We start from the raw sequence: 18359 nt of genomic DNA, 5'->3' as shown, positions 1-18359 counted from the left end.
TTACAGTTTTTTAATCCTTTTAGATGTTCCACATGTAAAGGGAAATTGAGGTGAAACTTCAAAATGTTCCTTTTTTAAAGATTTTCCATTTTTTAGAAACACCCTATATTTGGTCATAAACTGCTGTATAGGCACACTGCAGGGCTCAGAAGGAATGGAGTGCCATATGGTTTTAGGAGGGCATATTTTGCTGGAATGGTTTTTGGGTTCCATGTCGGATTTGAAGAGATTCTGAGGTATCCCTACAGTGGAAATCTCCCAAAATTTATAATTAGGGGTGTATAATTAGCACTTTGACCCCCACAGAGGTTTCATAGAATTTAGAAACACTTTCCTGTGAAAATAAAATTTTTTATTTTTTCCCCAAAAATGTTTTAGTTTCCAGATTTTGCTGGAATGATTTTTGAGTGCCATGTCATATTTGAAGAAACCCTGAGGTACACATACAGTGGAAACCCCCAAAAGTGACCCCATTTTGGAAACTACATCCCTCGAGGAATTTGTCCAGGGGTGTAGTGAGTACTTTCACCCCACAGTCATTTCACAGAATGTGGAAACAATTGGCTGTGAAAATGAAAAATTAAGTATTGGAGTGAGCAATTTGACGCCACAGGTATTTTGCAGAAATTAATGTGCATTGATCAAGGCATCTAAGGGGTTAATCCACCAGCATCATAGTTTTAACCGATGCCAGCGAATACAGCAGGGGCCTGCTTGACTATTAGTAACAACCAGGGCCTTGCCGCTATTTGAGAAAGCACAGCTCCTGTGTCCGTCCAATCAGCACGCTGTACTGTTATGGCACGTGTCGGGAATTCACTTCCTGACGCGCCGTACATGTATGGCGTGTGTGGGAGAAGGGTTAAATATATGGTTGGCCATTACCTGATAGTTAGCTGATGGTGGTTTAGTACACTTTACTTTAGAAAAAAAATCTGGGTTCCATGTGTAGCGATGCAGCAGGAGGAGAGCAGAAGACAGGATTGGAGTGCCAGTAGCAGGAATGGTGGTCATACAACTCATTCCATGTCGCTCCCCTGGGCCATGCAGTGATGGGAAGAGTGCACCTGATCTTCCCTTCGGGGCACTCTCTGGTTCCTGGGTCCCGCTCCCTGATGTTTTAGGTGGCTTTGATGTTGAATGTTTTGAGGTGATAGGCAGGATGGATGTTGGTGCAGTAGAGCTGTGCAGAAAATAATGCATCCAGGTTAACAGCAGAACAGTTCTTTACTGAAGGATTATGTTTAAGCACATCAGTTGCAGTTTTCAGCATGCAATGGACTGGCAGAACACACTTCTTCTCAGTTCTTACAGGTGACACGTCTGCAAAGGTAGTTAATGGGCCAATGGATTTGACAATAAGCATCCAGACATGGGGTACAACATTTTCTCTCTACAATGCAACCTCAGGGTGGACCCTAAATGTCAGACCATGCTTTTCACCTTTTTTTGAACACTTCCACAATGTCCTCTGCGGGATGTGGATATTCTTTTATGCAGATAGCCGATTATCTCCAATGTATGGTCAGGCATCAGAAGAAAACTGCGTTGGATCCGTCTGGTATCTGCACAGACGGATCCGCACCTATAATGCAAACGCTTAGATCCGTTCAGAACGGATCCGTTTGCACTACCATGAAAAAAAAATAATAATAATAATTTTTTTTTTGTTCATGATAATGCTTTACATTGAAAGTCAATGGGGGACGGTTCAGTTTGAAAATTGAGCCATATTGTGTCAACTTCAAACGGATCCGTCCCCATTGACTTACATTGTAAGTCTGGACGGATCCGTTTGCCTCCGCACGGCCAGGCGGACACCCGAACGCTGCAAGCTGCGTTCAGGTGTCCGCCTGCTGAGCGGAGCGGAGGACAAACGGTGCCAGACTGATGCATTCTGAGCGGATCCGCATCCACTCAGAATGCATTAGGGCTGGACGGATCCGTTCGGGGCCGCTTGTGAGAGCCTTCAAACGGAACTCACAAGCGGAGCCCCGAACGCTAGTGTGAAAGTAGCCTAAGTCATCATATCAGAACAGAGCTTCTACTCTGCACCTCTCTTTCTCTTCTGGCCTGCTTTTCCAGGTAACATTCATTCTGGCCTTGCCCTGGCTGGTACCTAAGTCCAGGAGTGGTTTGGTTGTCAGTGATATATTTTGCATCTACTCTCTTTGCTATCCAGATACTATTTCACACTTAGGGCTCATGCACACGAACGTATTTTCTTTCCGCTTCCGTTTCGGGTTTTTTGCGGACTGTATGAGGAACCATTCACTTCAATGGGTCTGCAAAAAGAACGGAAGGTACTCCGTGTGCATTCTGTTTCTGTATTTCCGTTCCGCAAAAAAGTAGTGCATGTCCTATTATTGTCTGCAAATCACGGTACAAGGCCCCATTCAAGTCAATGGGTCCGCAAAAAATACAGAACGCACACGGAACACATCCTTATGTCATCTGTATTTCATCCGTATTTCATCTGAATTTTGCGGATCCATACTGTAGAAATGCTATGCCCAGCCCCTCTTGCTCATGTGTTTGGTGATTAATAAGTTACTGTTTCCGTTTCCGATCCGCAAAAAACGGATCGCATACGGAAACCATACAGATATGTTTTGTGTAATGATGGAACGGAAGAGGAATTAAATCAGAGGGAAAAAAAACTCAGATACGGAACAACGGATCAGTGAAAAATGAGCCCTTAGACTTGGATTCTTCTAAACTCCTCCTTCCTTATGGGGAATGTAAATGGACCCATCTAGTGGTTTTGGGAGGAGGAGTAAATACAGCCTATTAATACCTTGTGCACAAAAATACCGGAAATGCATTAGTTACGTGAAAGCGCACATTTACGCCCCTCATAGTGTACCGTGGGACGCTGCACATGTACTGACTTCCTGGAGAGGTTGTGTTTGTACATAGCAGCCTATCAGAAGAGAAAGAGCTGCAGTGATGAGGAACAGAACAGCAACCTGAACCAATGAAATCTGGTATCAACAGATTAAAGAAACATAAAAAAAAAACTAAGGAAAGGGGGGGGGGTGATAAAGAAAAAGATGGTCATGTCAGCAGCATGGCAATCTGAGGGAAGGGATTAGTGCGCCCTCTATTTCTCCTTAAATTGTGCAAAGGATATCTTAGTTGCCCATAGCAACCAATCATATCCCAGGTTTCATTTTTCAGAGCTCCTTTGGAAAATGAAAGAATCAATCTGATTGGTTGCTATGGACAACTAAGCTTGTTTTCCTTTACAGCACTTTTGATAAATCTCCATAAAACATTTAGTATATAACACTGGTGTACAGAAAATTAAGGGGGCCTCATAGCAAAATTCTATTTTACTGCTGAGCTTTGCCATCCGGAATAAAAGGAATATGGGGAGAGATGTATCAAATCTGGTGCAAAGGAAAACTGGCTTAGTTGCCCATAGCACCCAATCAGATTCCACCTTTCATTTCCCAAAGACGCTCTGGAAAATGAAAGGTGGAATCTGATTGGTTGCTATGGGCAACTACCCAGTTTTCCTTTACACCAGTTGTGATAAATCTCCCTCTTGGTGATTATTCCCTTCATCTCATTCCATTAACCTATTCCTTACTCCCCTATTCACTACCAATACAGTTCCTGTAGAGAAGGGACTGGGAGTCCCGCACAGGTTCTTACCAAAGTAGTCCCCTTTCCTCAAGGGCCCCGTAGCAGTCGTACACCTTGGTATATACACTTTATTGGGGAGATTTATGAAACGGTCTACAAAAATCCTATTTTTTCATAGCACAGCGTTCATTTTTTATTCTGCTTTCAATAAATGGAATCTGTACTGTGGTTGATTGCTATAAAAACACAGCTAAATCCATTTCTGGACAATTTTCATCAGTCTGATCAAATTGTGTCTGGAGTATTGGTGGCAGTGAGATTATAGTATGGTGTTTTCGTCTTTTACACGTTTTTTCATACATATTTGCTGACCTATAGCCATTGAGTCATATCATGGGAGAGGAAAAGGGTAAAAATAGAGAGGAGTTCAGAAACAATATATATTGCTTTCCTCGTCTCCTCGTCTGGTGGAGCTTGCATCCTCTCCTCGGCGTGTACAAATACCCTACTGTGGAAATACAATAATATCATCATTAGTCAAATTAAAAACTAAAATAAAAATCAATTAAAATGTAATTATTCTGATACATTTGGAGATCTAATAGTGGAGGGAGGGTCAGTAAATGAATGAATGCACGTACCCTCTATCCGCTCATAGGAAGGACGTCTTGGTACAAGTCTTTGATTCTTATCGGTTCTATAAGACAATGATTGCATTTATAATAAAATATCATAAGTGTAATTAAAATCTAAATGATACCTAAACCCCGTTGACTATAATGGGATCCAACATAAATACTGTGATTCAGCTGGACAAAAGTCCGATCCTATTAAAGTTGTAATAAACTTACCAGTTCAGACTCCAGCATTGCAATCCTCAGCATCGTCACGGACGCACTGGGAGAGACATACTGCTGAGCCACGTTCCCCGATGACCCATTTCGTGTGCGATTCACCATGTTTTTCAAAAAATTCCATTTTAGTACAAATTATTAAAGGTCTAGAAAGAAAGACTCACACAAAAGAGAAAAGAGACTCACAAGTCAGTTCACTACCCAAAAGAACAAAGGGGATAATTTATTAAAACTGTAGTTTTAGACGCTTAATAACTCCTGAGATGGCCTCTACATTACTTTGGCGCATCCACCGCCAGTCTAAATGTAAGACAGCTTCTAACTGGCTTAAAGGGTAACTGTCATATTTTTATTTTATTTGCTAGTTTATTAGAGCTAGGCATGTATACCTGAATTAGTCTGTCAATCATTGTCAAAAGATCTGTAATTACCTTATAATAACAGCTTTCATTAATGTCTCCTGTTCTTTTCCACTGCTCCCATAAAAGAACGTCGCTAGGGCTCATCTGTCTCCCAACTTAATGTAAACAAAAGACAGAGGGGCGGTCCTTCACACTGCATGCCTGCATTGGGCTTCAGAGTGAGGAGGCGTGTCTTTCAGTAATCCAATCTGATTGGCTAGCAGGAAGCTGCTGGCTACAGAAAGTGTGTATGGGAAGTAAGGGGAAGCAGTTTTGGCCCCAGAGAACTGGCGGAGGAGCCATCTTGAGAAGATCCTCATATTGTAGGATTCAAGACAGCCGTAACTAAGGGGAAAATTCAAGGAAAACGGTGGTATGTGAAGAAACTAAAGATTGCTTTATGCATAATGCTGCTGTACCAGTAACATATGCTAAAATTTATTTTTTTATGAAAACATGACAGTTATCCTTTAAACTTAAACCATTTTCTACTCCTAAAACAGGCGTAGAAAATGATAAATGGGAGGGACCTGCTGACTTAGCCCCTTCCCTGCCACTTTTTTAGATCGGGCGTGAGCAGGGAAAAGTCACAGATTGCGGCACAAATAACCTTTGTGCCGCAATCTGCGACAGCTATACACTAGAAAACTTGCATATATTTGATACTAAATCACCCCCAAAGAGTACTGAATGTCCCCATATTGCTCTTCTTTGAATGAGTTTCGCAAGTCAGTACTCCTTCCAAAAGGACAAGAAAATTGAGTGTCTCAAGAGAAAAGTTCCCTGGTAAGCTGATTGGCCATTGTCCTTGTATTGGGTGTGCTCTTTAGGCAATTTAAATTTCTTTCCCAGAATCCCAAAGGTATGCAAACTTGCTTTCCTTTATGAAAAAGCACTACCAGGAGAAAATCATATTATGAAAAAACACTTATTGAATAGTTCGAGGCTACCACCAAGGGAAAATCTTAGTATAAAAAAGCTCTCTATATAAAAACTCCTCTGGGTAGTCTGGTTTCCTTCCACACTCCAAAGACATATTCATAGGGAATTTAGATTGTGAGCCCCATTGGGGACAGTGAGTGAGTGATATTTGTAAAGTGTGCGGAATATGTCAGCGCTATATAAGTGTGGAAAATAATAAATAAATAGATACGTCTCCGTAGTTCAAGTGGAAAGCCAAAAGTGAGGGGAAAATGCTGCTCCATAGGAATGAATGGGTCCGCAATTCCGTTCCGCAAAATGCGGAACGAAATTGCGGACGTGTGAATGGACCCTTATAGTCCAAATGCTAATGACCGCTTCCATTATGGACACAGTCATCAGCATGCGGGAGGTGCACGAAGTACTCACTCTCCCTGGTCTTCTTCCGGGCTCCACTCTACACTGTGTCCGGACAATGTGTGATGTAGTGCACATTGGCGCATACTATGACCCCAAGCTGTGCGACATCAGGTCACAGTGCAGTGCGGGCCGACGGAAGACCAGGGAGCGACGAGTGGCAGCACCATCCAGCGCAATTTAGGTAAGTCTATTTATTTAATTTTGTTAATGTATGATGGGGGTCTGATCTAAGCCTGATGGGGTCTGTTCTGAGGATGGGGTGCGATATGAGGCTGATGGGGTCTGTTATGAGGCTGATGGGGGGTGATCTATGGCTGTGATGGCTAACCTCTGGCACTCCAGTTGTGGTAAAACTACGACTCCCAAGATACCCCCCTAGCTTGGCTAGTCATAGTTTCATCACAGCTGAAGTGCCGGAGGTTAGCAATCACTGACCTAAGGTCTGATGGGGGTCTAATCTGAGGCTGATGGAGGCTGGGGAGTCTGATGGGGGTTAGATCTGAGGCTGATGTGGTCTGATCTGAGGTTGATGGAATCTAATCTGAGGCTGATGGGGGTCCGATCTGAGGCTGATGGAGCTTGGGGGTCTATTTTTGGGGTCTGATCTGAGGTGTGCTGAAGAATGGGGGTCTGATGAAAAATATATTTTTCTTATTTTCCTCATCCAAATCCTAGGTGCATCCTATAGTGTGAAAGTACCCTAACTCTATGTTGTGCCATTCCTCTATTATTCCTGCTACAAGTTTATGAGTAAAGGTAAGCTGGGTGTTACCAGTTGGGGGTGTGTCCCTGCACAATCTGACACTATCCAATCAGTGCTGCCAGTGTCTGACTGTGCAGGGACACGCTCCGTACTGTTCACACCCAATAGTACCTTTATTATCAGATGTCTTGCAGGAATAACAGAGGAATAACACAACACAGAGTTAGGGTACTTTTACACTTGCCGGATCCGTCAAAACGTATGCAAACTGATGGCATTTGTCAGATGGATTAGGATCCTGATCCGTATGACAAATGCACTGAAATGCCGAATCCGTCTCTCCGGTGTCATCCGGAAAAACGGATCTGGCATTTATTTTTTTCTAATTTTTTTGCGGTCTGAACATGCGCAGACCGCAAAAACAGATCCGTTTTGCCGGAACACTTGGGCATTAATGCATTTCAATGAGAAAAAATGCCAAATGGCAAGTGTTCCGGAATTTTGGACGGAGATAAAACCGCAGCATGCTGCGGTATTATCTCCGTCCTGAAAAGGCAAAAAGACTGAACTGAAGACATCCTGATGCATACTAAACGGATTGCTCTCCATTCAGAATGCATTAGGATAAAACTAATCAGTTCTTTTCCAGTATTGAGCCCCTAGGAGGGAACTCTATGCCGGAAAAGAATAAAGCTAGTGTGAACGTACCCTTACATGTCAGGAGAGGAGACAGGTCCTCTTTCAAGCACAGGCGAGCCATAAACTCAAGCAAGGCAGAAATAACTCTAGTCTAGTTTACTCTAACTCTATTATATTCAGGGCCGCACCGCCAATTAGGCAAGGTGAGGCGATCGTCTCAGGCGGCCCGGCCCTGGTGACAAGTGGGGGGGGGGAGAAGAGATGAGCGCTTCCATTGTGGAAGCGCTCATCTCCATAGTCATCTGTATCGCCATCTTTAGGACAGCGATACAAATGGATGCTGCGGGGCAGGGGAGAGGCACCTCCCTTCCCCGTTCCTCTGATAGGCTCCAGGCCTAGTGCCTGCAGCCTATCAGAGGCCGGAGCAGGCGGGATGACATCATCACGCCGCCTGAGCCGTACAGCGTGGGACACAGGCCATTTTTGGGGGGCAATATGGGGACATTTTTTACTGGCACATTATTGGGTGGCACTATGGGGGCACTTCTTACTGGCACATTATTGGGGCACTATGGGGGCATCTGCTGAGGCCACAAAGAAGGGGTACTTTATATGGGGGGCACTATGGAGGAAGGGGGAGGAACACTATGGGGGCATCTACTTAGGCCACAAAGAAGGGGTATTTTATATGGGGGCACTATGGGGGAAGGGGGAGAGGAACTCTTTGGGGACATCTACTGAGGCCACAAAAAAGAGACATTTTATATGGGGGGCTCTGTATAGGGGCATTTAATAATGGGACACATTATGAAGGGTACTATGGGTAAGGGGGGAGAGGAGTACTATGGGTCATCTACAGGGCACTAAGAAGGGGTACTTTATACTTGCTAATTATGGGGGACACTGAGGGCATCTACTGGGGCACTATATATGGGGCATTTTATACTTGTACATTATGGGGGGCACTAGGATGAATAGGGGAGAGGAGCACTATGGGTGCATTTACTGCGGTCACTATATAGGGGTATTTTATACTGGCACGTTATGGGGGCACTATTGGGACATTAGCTCAACTGGGGGCATTAAAAGGGGTTATTTTGGGGGTGCATTAAAAGGGGGTATTTTGGGGGGCATTTTTTGTACTGTCACATTATAAGGAGAATTATTACTACTGGGGGCATTATGGTGGGCTTTATTACTACTGGGGGTCTATGGGGAACATGATTACTAGTATGGGCACTATGGGAGCATTATTACTTCTGGGGCACAGTGGGGAAATGTTGGGGGCACTGTAGGAGCACTATTACTACCATGTGTGCTCTAGCAGAGAATTATTACTATTAGTGGGACTTTTGGGAGCACTATTACCCTTGGCACCGTATCAGCTGACCACAATTATTTTTGGGGCACGTTATGCTTACACTATTAGTGTCAGGGACACTATTTGCTGGGCGCAGTTATTTTAGGGCACTGTGTGCCAATAATTATTGAAGGGGGCATTATCTGTGTGGTACTAGTATTATCAGGGGATTTATCTGTTTCTGCAGTATAATATTGGGGAGCACGGCGGCACAGTATTGGGGGCGGTAGGATGATCTGTCCAGAAGATGGGAGGATGATGGAAAAGTAGTAAACTAAGATTTTTTTTGTCAGACTGCAGAGATGAGAAATGGGTGAAAAATAGTGGTCTGGTCTGAAGGTCTGAAAGGAGAAGACAAGGAAAGAGAACATCTACATCAGAGGAGACATCACTGGATATAGGAGGTATGGGGCGCTGTTTTACCCTGTATGTTCTGTAGTGATATATGTAATGTTAGGAGGGAAGGGGTTGGGTTGAGAATTTGGTATGGTGGGGGGGGGTGCGCTTTTAAAATTTTCGTCTCAGGCAGCAGACTGGCTAGGTGCACCCCTGATTATATCATATATTATTATATTATATGTATTATAATTATATATTATACATCAGGCATGCTCAACCTGCGACCCTCCACCTGTTTCAAAACTACAACTCCCAGCATGCCTGAACAGCCTACAGCTATCAGCCTACAGCAGGGCATTGTGGGAGTTGTAGTTTTACAACAGCTGGAGGGCCGCAGGTTGAGCATGCATGTTATATAATAATATATTATATATATATACCCATATCAGTTACATAGACAGCATTATGTGCAAAATGAATAATTCCTCAAACTTTTTTAACATTGCAATTAGTGTTGAGCGAAGCATCCAAAGTGGAATTTCGGTCAGAATTTTAGGAAAAATTTGATTCTAAACGAAAAGCGTGATGCTGTCACCGTGCGCTCCCATTGTGATCACGCGGTGATGTCCTCACACTCAGTGCAGGTCCTTCGGCAGGTCCTTCGGCAGGTCGTTTCAATCAAGAGCGGAGCGGACTGTCTCTGCGCGAGCAAGTGGATGAGGTGTGTGTGTTTTTTTAAACCCAAAAAGCCCACTAGCGTCTTACTGTTTTTAATGGCCGTTAAATGGGTGCACTTCTGTCTAAGCGGCCGTTAAAAACGGTCCCATTGATTGATAGGCTGAATGAGGCTCTAACATGGCAAATTAAATTTCTTGCCAAACTTTGGCAAAGCTACCGAATAACATTTTTCAAAACTTGACTCATCTCTAGTTACAATACAAGGCATAAGAGTGTGTTCATCTATAGGGCGCGGTGCTGTCCCTGCTATATGCACAGTATGGTACCAGGCAGCTGGTCACATTCTTAATGGCTGACATGTTTTTGGCAATCCTATAATAGAAGCACACACCTTCACTAATCTCTTATGCAGACTCCCTATGGGAGCTCATGAGCTACTGTGTTGGGAGCATTGGCTTAATACATTATATATTCATAGAGGAGCAAGAGCCCCAGAGCAAAAATCAAAATGAGGCCCACTGTTGGTACTGGTTTTTGTTCTCCTTCCACCATTCAACTTTCCGTCCCTTGTAGAACAGAAAGGCTAATCCACCCCATGTTGGCACCATCTATGAGGAAGGAGGATAGAGTCCATATCAGCCATAGGGGCCGCATCTATAGACTGTACATCCATTTCTTGGCCGAATGTAAGAACAAAATATAACACTACTCACAGATGCTGTAGGTCGAGGTGTAGCAGAGCTGAATATGCAATTTAACTGCTAGTGGCTGATGACTCTCTGTACTAGCCAATTAAGGTTGCATGTAAATCCTAATTTAGGACATTGTGATCCCTGAATGAATTGTGCCGATAGACAAATCCAACTCTGCTGCATCCGTACTTTAGAACGCAGCTGTTTTCTTTTACATAGCTATGTATATTCTTTGGAAGTAATTCTATATGAACATTTCTTTTATTTATATAGATAATGCTGCATAATATATCAAGATGATAGCTAATTTGCCAGGTGCACATATAAAAAGGATATATACGCTTCCTCCACAGAGCAAGGGTATAGGACCATGAAAAATACGGAAAGAATCAGATGAGATATAGTGATGAGATACATTTTTAATGTTTTTTTGTAATATTATTTTTGAGGTTTTGTGTTTTTTTTCACTAATTAATTAATAATTTTGCCCTACTTTCCATTTGTGAATTCCTATATTGTTTGCAGACACATATAGATATAACGAAGGTCGTCCTGCGTGCATTGTGCCTCCTACACATCAGCTAAGCCATGAAGGGTCTTGGCATTTGCTGTAGCACCGCACATTCCTTATTGTGCTATATCTCTGGGGTCCTAGGTAGGGCATCAGTGTCAGAGGGGTTATGCCAAGTGTTTAAGTTATCCCCATTGGATAGGGGTACCTAGCTGATCTCTTGCCGTTCTACTGCTGGGACCCCTTCTCCCGGTCAGAAGCATGGGGGGCCTGTTTCCCTTTTCTGACGTAGCGCCATTTCGTACATGCGCTCTGCCACTCCATAGATTCTCTATGGGAGCACTGGAGATAGCCGAGTACAGCGCTTGGTTATCTCTAGCGCTCCCATAGAGAATGAATGGAGCAGCAAAGCGCATGCATGACCTGCCGCTCCATCAGAACAGGGAGAAAGGACCCCCGTTCTGGTGATCGGGGGAGTCCCAGCTATCAGCTACTTAACCCCTATCCTGTGGATAGTGGAGAAATTAAAAACTTGGCACAACCCCTTTACAATCCCCTTGAAGCCCCTTAATGTGTTCCTATGTAAAATATTTTAAATAATTAAGCACAGGAGCTCTTTATATATGACCCCTATTGAGTCCTTGAAATCAGGAAGCCAGTACATTAGATAAAGCCATTATTTTTGAAGTGGTTGAATTGGATGCTGCTGCCAATACAAGGGGAATCGATAGTAATCAAATAGTGAACATCTCTTGATTCAAGTCAAACAAGAGCTCGTCAATGTCATAGGCGCTATAGAGCTAAGCCCATTTGTAGCTATTGGGACCACAGAAAGGTGGGATAAAAAAACAACAGCAAAAATTGGGTTAAAACCATCCACCTTGGAGAGTCATGCCAAATAATATGCAACAGGTGAAAATAAGAAATGGGTGGAGGGCATAGGTGTTACTACAGTCATAGCACTGAGGTTGTGGGGTAGGGGCCCATTCAGCTCCAAGAACATAGTACATTTTTGTACGGAATAACAATATGTTGGCTTTTTGCCATAATGTGGGTTTTCTGACTTAAGGCGCTATTATATAAAATCTTAATTATTGCTACTTTTGCTGCTGTTTCAATTTTCTTACAGTAGGTGTTGGGGGCCCCGTCTCAATATGCTGTGGGGCCCTATGAATTATAGTTACACCCTTGGTAGAGGGAGATGAAACCCATCCCATAAACAAGAAATTAGAGAGGTGAATTGGACAAGCACCGAACCTCCTATCTGAGTTCAGCTCCATGGTCTTTAATCATATTCTGAATGTTAGTTTGAAATGTATTATATTTTTACTACAATTATATCTAAACTAGAAAAAATACAGTACATAGATTTCTAAAGGTTTGCTCCACTTTGTAATTATTTCTCCAGTGTACATACCTGCCAGAACATATGGGAGGCTCCAGCGTAATGGAGAGACCTCCTAGACTCCCAGAAGAGTTGCCAAGTCCTCCAGTTGCTGCCGAAATCTCCTGGAAGTTAGCAGTACATCACTTTCCCTTGAGCCGCATCATTAGGATCAGCCCCTGCATCAGAACATATGATATCTGGTGCCACACCAGAATATAACCACAGTGGTGGGAACGTATGATTGTCCCACAGGTTGGTCTGATGCTGATTTATTGTGTGACAGTCTTAGGTGTGGATACAAAGAAAGCCTTGGTGGGCATCTGTTCTGTGGATGAAATCCAAATAAGATTTGTGGGTAGGTCTGGGGTCTTAACAAGATTATTGGGAGGTGTGTGCATTATTTGTGGGGGGCTGGTGTCTATAGATATGGGTGGTCTGGTCTGGGGTCTGTATTGATGAGGGGGGTCAGGTCTAAGGTCTGTATTCACGTTGGGTTTTGTCTGGGGTCTGTATTGATGAGGGGTCTGGTCTGGGGTCTGTATTGATGAGGGGTCTGGTCTGGGGTCTGTATTGATGAGGAGTCTGGTCTGGGGTCTGTATTGATGAGGGGTCTGGTCTGGGGTCTGTATTAATGAGGGGTCTGGTTTGGGGTCTGTATAAAAGGCTGGGATGGGATCTGTTAAAGGGGAATCTGGTGTGTGTTGACCATATTGTTTAATGGGTCAGGTGTGTGGTCTGTATTCATATTGGGGTGAACTGAAGAGAGTCATTTCTACTATTCTTCATTGAAGTGGCGTAGAGTGTCTGATATAAAATAGTCTTTGTTAACAATGTCCCACCATCTTCTGTTTTAATTTCCTATTGTGTTGTCATGGTAACAGACAGCAAACAAACCCTGTGTAGTCTGATCCTTCAGCCATCCTTCCTTCTACCTGTCCACTACTTCTTCCTAGCATACACTTAGTAGATTAGCAAGACGTAGGGTACAGAGGAGGGTATGACTGCTGAATCAGACCAGCCACTATACACACAGGCCTGCACAGCAGCTATAGACACAAATAGTAGGCACCTTTTAATGGATTACTGTTTGCAAAGTTGCTTCATTTTATATTTTAGATGCATTGGAAAAAATAATAAATAAATGGTTGTGAAGGTGAACATAGGCTTCCATAGTAAAAATATATGCAGTAAATGAGAACGGCAGAACAAAGTGAGCATGAAAGCGGCTGTTGCCTGTCTACGGGTGTCTGATGTTGCCAGCCAATGTCTCCAGCTCTGCATATGTCAGTACTTATGTTCTGTATATGATTCCCTGCCAGTTATCAGATGTTCCAGATCATGTTTGGATGAAAATCACATTGCCCATTTTATTGTAATGTCATTATTTACACTGGTGTTTGGAGAGTGTTATTTCCTCACATGCTCTCGATCAACTCATGTCCTGATAAATCCTCCAAAGTAGGGACGAGCGAATTGGTTAATATGAATTTGACATTAAGCCTCCCTCTATAGACGAATAAATAATGTGCTGGGTGATTAAAATGGCCGCCCATCTCGCACAGCCGAAAAAATCTTGCACATGCACTGTTACTGTGAGTATTGGTGCATGCGCAAATGTTATGTCAGCACATATGAATCGGGGATTGTGCATGCGCTGCTAAAATTTGTTTCGTGGCATGTGAAAATTCATTGGTGCGATTTGTTTAAATATCAGCGCAAAAGCCGATTCTCGCAGTAACGACGCATGCATGAGATTACCAGATCTGCTGGCAGAGGGAGCATCCTGAGCTGTGGGTATGCTCCTTAAAAAGTGAAATCTTGTTCAGATGAATGAATCAATACATGCAAAATTTGCTTGTCCCTACCCCAAAGCTAAAGGAGGGGGGGGGGGTACAAAATGTTGGGTCACTAATGATCCCCATACCTTACTGATATGGTACATTGAAAACAATGCTTTCTAAACAGATTGAGATTGCACTGGATGAATACATTTCACTTCAGTTTACTTAATCTAGAGTGCTGCAATTTCTTTAGCTATTTTACCTTTACCCTTGATCAAGGATTAGATAGAAAGATAGATAGATAGATAGATAGATAGATGCACACCAGTATTTTAACTATATCAATACACAAAAGTGCTGCTTTCCAGTGTAATTTTCATCCTTTTTGAGTTTCTTTGCTCACCCCTCTGCAGCTCTGGTCTCTTCACCTTCAATGGGAAGACAGACGCTGGTCAAATGTCACCTGCATTTCCCAGATCGGCATTGTACTCTGCTCTTGATTACACTGCCTCCCCAGTTGCTGAAGCCTTAGGCCTCTTTCACACGGGCGTTGCGGGAAAATGTGCGGGTGCGTTGCGGGAACACCCGCGATTTTTCTGCGCGAGTGCAAAACATTGTAATGCGTTTTGCACTCGCATGAGAAAAATCGCACATGTTTGGTACCCAAACCCGAACTTCTTCACAGAAGTTCGGGCTTGGGATTGGTGTTCTGTAGATTGTATTATTTTCCCTTATAACATGGTTATAAGGGAAAATAATAGCATTCTGAATACAGAATGCATAGTAAAACAGCGCTGGAGGGGTTAAAAAAAATAAAAAATCATTTAACTCACCTTAATCTACTTGATCGCGTAGCCCGGCATCTGCTTCTGTCCCCTTTACTGAATAGGACCTGTGGTGAGCATTAATTATAGGTCAAGGACCTTTGATGATGTCACTCCGGTCATCACATGGTACGTCACATGATCTTTTACCATGGTGATTCACCATGGTAAAAGATCATGTGACGTACCATGTGATGACCGTAATGACGTCATCAAAGGTCCTGTAACTGTACTTAATGCTCACCACAGGTCCTATTCAGTAAAGGGGACAGAAGCAGATGCCAGGCTACGCGATCAAGTAGATTAAGGTGAGTTAAATGATTTTTTATTTTTTTTAACCCCTCCAGCGCTGTTTTACTATGCATTCTGTATTCAGAATGCTATTATTTTCCCTTATAACCATGTTATAAGGGAAAATAATAATGATCGGGTCTCCATCCCGATCGTCTCCTAGCAAACATGCGTGAAAATCGCACCACATCCGCACTTGCTTGCGGATGCTTGCGATTTTCACGCAACCCCATTCATTTCTATGGGGCTTGCGTTACGTGAAAAACGCACAAAGAGGAGCATGCTGCGATTTTCACGCAACGCACAAGTGATGCGTGAAAATCACTGCTCATGTGAACAGCCCCATAGAAATTAATGGGTCAGGATTCCGTGCGGATGCAATGTGTTCACCTCCCGCAACGCATCCGCGCGGAAAACTCGCTCGTGTGAAAGGGGCCTTATTCTCCTGTATTCCTCCCCTGCAACGAAATAGTTAATCACACACAGCCACAGCGATCCCAATTACTAATAGGACATTAGTATGCAATGCCCCTGGCCTGCAATTTCCTTCACCACTGTCTAGAGAGAGATACAGCTATATATTTTTACAAATTTAAAAGTAGAGACAAAGGAATGAAAGATGTCTGGCCAATTTACCTGCTTCATTTGGAGATCACTATACTAGCTCTGAGAGGGGAAAAAGGACTGGGAAGGGCCACAAGCCCCAGAGGAGTGGGAGCTGAGGATGAAGTTGGTAGTGATGGGCAGTGATAGGAGGGCACACCCTTTATTCCCTCGGGGCACACCCTGATGTTGGGGCTCCAGTCTTCAAGAGTGAAGGGTGTTTTAGGAGTGTAACTCTCATTGCAGTAAAGTCTCCATCAGCCTTAGGCCTCATGCACATGGCTGTGGTTTTGGTCCGCATCCGAGCCGCAGTTTTTGCGGCTCGGATGCGGACCCATTCACTTCAATGGGGCCGAAAAAGATGCGGACAGCACATAGAGTGTTGCTCCATTCCGTGGTCCGCAAAAAAAATATAACCTGTCCTATTCTTGTCTGTTTTGCGGACACAAGAATACCAGTTATATCAATGGCCATCCGTGTTTTGCGGATCTGTGATTTGCGGACCTCAAAACACACAACGGTCGTGTGCATGAGGCCTTAAACAGCAAATACCTTACTGACTCACTGCAATGCTCGGCCATATATATTCTGGACCTTCTAGTCCTTTTTTTCTCTTTCTTTCTGGAGTGCTGTGAGTAGAGATGGTTTTCTCTCTATACATTTCTCAGAGATAGTCATTTTCTGGAATGAAGGCCTAGTTCTCCGAGGAGCAAGCACATGCAGCTTCCTCTCTCTTCTTCCAATAGCACTAGACAACTGAGCTTCAGACAGACCTAAATTCAACACCTGAATTTAAAAGGGGCAGGGAAAGCTGGGGAAGGGGGTCACTATCAACATTGCCTCCACTGATCTGAAGAACGTGTGAGGTCATATGGATACATTTACTGCCAGACAGGTACATGGGGGCTTGCACAGAAGCTAAAAATATTGGGAGACATTTATCATTCTCCATGCCAGTTTTTGGCATGTAAAATGGCCTAAATCTATGGCACAGAGTTAAGCGTGCGCCTCTAAATAACTTTGGCACTTCCTCCATTACTGTAGAAGGACTTCAGACCAGCGTGGAAAACGCCGGTCTTAATTAATGTCCCCCCATTATGTTTTTCAATTATTTGTATTCTCTTTATCATAATGGCATTTGAAGGTCATACTCATTTACTCTCTCACCTCTTGTCTTTTTCAGGGTAGAATTGAGTGTATTACCTTGTCTGAATCCACCAACTGTCTATTCTCATTCTGCAGCACTTGATCCTACTCATCTCTTCCCTGATGTTGGTGACCTCCAGGTACTCCCCTGCTGGAAACATCCTCCTGCAGTGTGGTCTATCTCAATAGAGGTCATGCTTTTCCATGCATTATTTTCTAATTTTCTGAATTCATACTTATAGAAAGACTCCCACATTTTTATAATTTTTAAAGTATGTAGAAAATGGCATCTTTTAAAATAAAACTTCACAAGATACCGTAGTGCACCGTAAGTCATATAGAAAACTTGGTGTCCTGAGCATGGGGAGAGGTGACAAATTTACAACCCTATGAAGTCCTTGGCTGCAGGACAACACATCTGGCATTATCTGAGCATTCCAATCACACAAGCTTATCTAAGTTGCTTCCATTATAAACCTAGCGCTTTAGACATTAATCTCCCTGGGCGGAGTATTTGTCAGTAAAAGAAAATCCACTTCAAGTAGACTTTAATAAATTATGCCCCACGCCTTAGCCCAAATTTTGATTATTGCAGTGTAAATTTTGTTAATAAAGGTCTCTTGGGTAATTTAAAGATGCCTTTAAATGCCTTCAAATGCTTTTATGGGCTACAAATTTAATACAAATATCCAGAATGTCCACATTTGTTGAACTATAGCGATTTTATAGTTTAAATTAATAAATTTAATGCAACCTTTCTAATTGTGCTACGGCAATGGGCAATATATGATAGACAGATAAAAAGCAAACAAGCCATAACAGGTTTTGTCACCAATAAAAATTAATTGTATAAATGTCAAATAAAAATTGTGTTGTAATGAAAATTTGCAATTTCATTATTTTAAGTGTAGGTTTATCTTTGGAAAAATGATGAACACATAAGAAAATAGTTCAATGTATAACTCTTGTTTCAGGTGGGTTTTCACAATAAGCTTTCATGTCAGGTTACATATGGTCAATATCTGACCATGACATGACTTGTCTATGGCATTTCAAACCAGTTTTCCTCTCTACAAGCTCTATCTCTAATTATCAGTATTCACTGAGCTAGTTGGTAGAAAATAGCTACTATGATGTCTCTTGTACACAGCACACAGAGAGGAGAGGGGTCCTGTTCCCTTATCTCTCTGTGGTGCACCCTCAGAAGCAGCAACAGCA

Source organism: Bufo bufo, chromosome 3 (assembly GCF_905171765.1).
Source record: "Bufo bufo chromosome 3, aBufBuf1.1, whole genome shotgun sequence".
Classification (NCBI taxonomy): domain Eukaryota; kingdom Metazoa; phylum Chordata; class Amphibia; order Anura; family Bufonidae; genus Bufo; species Bufo bufo.
The sequence above is the reverse complement of the archived record's forward strand: the minus strand, read 5'-3'. Positions refer to the sequence as shown.